The sequence below is a fragment of the Quercus suber genome, unplaced genomic scaffold, assembly GCF_002906115.3.
Source record: "Quercus suber isolate HL8 unplaced genomic scaffold, Cork oak 2.0 scaffold_15, whole genome shotgun sequence".
In the NCBI taxonomy this organism is placed as follows: Eukaryota; Viridiplantae; Streptophyta; class Magnoliopsida; order Fagales; family Fagaceae; genus Quercus; species Quercus suber.
The window spans coordinates 2551093-2555075 of NW_027069480.1; the positions used below are offsets into that span (position 1 = coordinate 2551093).

A 3983-nucleotide genomic window follows, 5' to 3' on the forward strand; every position below is an offset into this window, starting at 1 on the left:
CTTACAGAGGTGTCTATATAGCCAACTTAGTGCTGCACTACCCCAACTATATCTCTTTCCATTGCTAATTGGATTGAAAAATTGCAAATACATAACTTAGTGTCGTTCGCCAAACCTGTCCATAAAAAATATACCAGCCAACATCTCCAGTATGTAAAACCGAGCACACTGCTGCACAAGCTCCTCACTGGCATTAGCCGGGAGAGGGTTCCTAAACTGATCCTTAAGCCATTTGGCTTTTATCCTTGGCCCTTCCATCACTCCAGTGTTCTTAACTCCAACCCCACGAAGACCTCTCGACGGCCTATGCCCTAGCAAGTTGGAACATAGGTCACTCCAATCATCCATATGGGTATATCCCACCACTGGTAACCCATCTACAGGTACCCCTATTATAACCTCTATGTCTTGCAGTATGATGGTCATCTCACCGAGGGGCAAGTGGAATGAGTGCGTCTCCGGCCGCCATCTCTCCACCAAAGTCGTGATCATGCTATGGTCAATGTCCATATTTAGGACCCGAAGTAGTCCATCTAATCCTACATCCGTGATATGAGCGGCGATACGTGGGTCTAACCCACCTTCAAACAGACCTTCAAGCAAACCTTTGTCTTGGTGACGACAAGTCAGTACACCTGGCACTTCCTGCAAACAGAGCAACTTAGTATTAATAATAGCATTCACTAAGCACAAAATAATTACGCTTCAAACTTAAATGCCAAAAATCTTTCTACTACATATATTGACAACAATTTTGGACAAGTGCATACCTCGCCTGCCAAAGGAGCATCCCAAAGCAAACTTGAACGATGCACATCCTGCCTCGTCAAGACATCATGTATAGAGGGTCCCGCTCTATGTGGGTCCATATCTGGCATAAATTAAAGGTGATTAATGTCCCATTAGGTCAAATACAAAGCATATTTTGTTTGAAAATACAAAGACTAGCTCCACTAATTTTGAAGTTGCATATTTTATGTCATCGGTAGTAAGCAAAACTTTCTAGTCTTTGTTTGAAAATAATATTCCAACTAACCAAAGTTGTGACTGAGGATCAATATTATAAAATCAGTCTCTCAGATTCTTTTGCAACTTAACAGCCTTATGAACCACTTATCTTAAAGAGTACAATTATAGAATAGAGTCATTAGGTGATATTAAAAATATGACTACAATCAATCAATCAATCATGATTATTGATTAAATATAAATACTTCAAAAACTTATGGTTAAGAATGTGGATTGAGCCCTCACACCTAAAATCTCTAAACTGCAATTACAACTACCTATCTTCCCTCACCCACCAATACTTACCATAGCTCTCACATTTATCAATTCAGTATCAGCCTTAGTTATGACCTAGATAATGGAAATTTTCATTCAACTTTGTCTATACAATAATTCAATCAAAACAAAGAAAGAAAGAAAGAAAACCTTGTTTATTGAGTATCATGTCCCAAGATTGATCATTATTTAAATTCCTGGCAAATGTACTATGGCAATGGGACAAAACTTTACATGTGTGCCTCAGGCATGAATTTAAACTCTTAAGTGGGCCACAAAAGTTAATTAAATTGAATTTGGTAGGTGTGTGCACAGTGTAGAGCTTAAAATCAAGCTTGCATATTAAATTTGGCCAAAACCATAGAGGAACACAAAGTAACACAAAAATCAGTGGTGTTATTAAATGAGTGACAAGTTTTAATATGAGCCATATAAAAAAATTAAAGCATAAATAGGTTACCTTTATCCTTTATTCTTTATTCTTCTTTTTTTTCCCTGGCTGACCTATCTATTAACCCCAATCTAGGTATGAAAACTTTTTGTATTACCATTTTTTTATGGTCCTCTACTGTAAAACTTATAAGGATCTATATAAAGTAGCAATTACCAACCACATGGGTTGCCCAACAAAATTACTCTCAATTTTTTTAAAAGGCTAAGAAAGAAATTAGCTTTGTCAACAACTACTTATTCTTAGGATACAAGCTAAATACACATCCACTGAACTCAAATTATCTTCTTTATCATTTCAAGTATTCATGTGTACCAAAGAACCTTATGCTCATGATATCTTTCAAAAAGGTCCACATCCACCACAATTTCAAGATTTCTAGTACCTTTTTATGTGTCAATACTCACTAGCGGTTGTTATGTATCTAGCTTCAAAAAGGAAGACTCTGTTGTTTCAACCTAGTCATTGTCACCAACCTTGAGGTATAATATAAACATGACAACCACAATTTTGAGTCACGTCCATTACAATTTATAATCTTCAATATTTGTTTTGATACATTAATTTTGAGTCATATCCATTACAATTTATAATCTTCAATATTTGTTTTTTTAATGGTTCTAAGTAGGACTAGAGAGATATGTTTAATGTGGTCCACTTAAGGTTTTTATTATCATAATTATTTTATTTATTTATTTATTTAATATTATAGTTGTTGACAAATAAATATAAATACCCATAGAAACACTTATCTAGTGAAGACTCATTTGAAAATAACTAGCTATAACAATCATAACTATGAGGTATGTACCACTTTCTTTTTCTTTTTCTTTTTTTAACTTCTCTCAAACCCTACATATGAGACTCCATTTCGAAAATCATGGATTTCTTTACATGAGTAATAATAATTCATCATTAAGAAAATTTAGACTAAATAGCATTTCTTCACCATAAGCACAAAATGGAGGGTGAAATACTAAAATACCAATAACTAAGTCCTAGTCTCAAATTGATTGGGGTCGATTATGGATCCTCAACAAAGTACTCAGAGTTGATCGTATGTATTAGCTCATTCTATTCTATCTGAAATCTGTGTTTTTTTTTCTACAATATTTCTAATTTTGAATCCATTAAAATTTCAAATGAAAGATGTAACCCTAAAACTAAAAAACTGACCTTAGTGCGAGACAGTGAGAGAGCTGAGTGAGAGGTCGCCGACGAGAGTCTTCTGCCGCCGATGGAGTGAGGGTTTGGGGTTTTTATGTTTGGGTGTGAAGGAGAGTGAGAGTGTGAGAGTGAGAGTGTTCACAGTAAGAGAGCTGAGTTCGATCGCCGACGAGAGTCTTTTGCCGTCACGGGTTTTCTGCCGCCGATGGTGTGAGGGTTTGGGCTTTGTGTGAATGTGTGAAGGAGAGTGAGAGTGTGTTCTGGTAACTGAGAGTGAGAAGTGAGTGAGAAATAAAATTGAATTTTTAGATATTAGTACAACAATACTCGAGTTAACCAGACTCGGGTACTTTTTTAAACAGTACTCGGGCTCAGGAAGCTCGAGTACTGTTTGGAATTTTTAAATCCCAATTGCCATGTCAGCCATGCCATGGTTGAGTTATAAAATATAGTACTCGAGTTCACCAAACTCGAGTACTTAAAAAAGTGGTACATCACCAATTATTTCTGAAACAGTGTTTTTTTGCCAAATATTTCTAAAATTAATGGTAAAAGGCCATTTTGGCCCTAATACTCCTACTGTGAGTGGAAACTATGTTTGGTGGAAATTGAAGAAAAATGGGGGTTTTGATATTCATTCTTACTATAACGTGCTAAGAGGGTCCATCTGTGTCATCTTTTCTTAAAAAAGTATTTGGATGATTAAGGCCTCTATGCAAGTTTCCTTTCATGTTTGGATGGCAGTGTGAGGGAAGATATTGGTGACAACTTGAGGAGAAGAGGTTTTCAAATTATGGCCAGGTATTGTATGTGCTGGAATAGGGGCGAGATAATGTATCATCTTTTGATTCACGTGAGAGGGTGTATTAGTTGTGGTGTTTTGTCTTTAGATCATTTGGAGTTTTTGGGGTTTGCCTAGAAGGGTGCTAGATCATTTTATTGGATGGATATATTGGTTGGGTCATCTGACATTTGGAATTTTTATTTTGATAGCATCTTAAGATTTTGAAGATATGGTCCTAGCGGGGCACATCTGACATTTAGAATTTGACACTGTTGTGTTTAATGTGGTATTTCAAAG

At 36.0% G+C, this 3983-nt stretch overlaps 1 long non-coding RNA gene across 1 annotated transcript; it reads right to left on the reverse strand.

Annotated features, from left to right (window-relative positions):
- Window positions 1-538: 538 nt before the first annotated feature.
- On the reverse strand, window positions 539-3021 carry LOC136071117 (uncharacterized). Its single transcript, XR_010632431.1, has 3 exons — window positions 2912-3021; window positions 771-871; window positions 539-645 (listed from the first exon to the last, which is right to left on the reverse strand). It is a non-coding gene; the product is annotated as an uncharacterized LOC136071117 (long non-coding RNA).
- Between the last annotated feature and the right edge of the window lie 962 nt (window positions 3022-3983).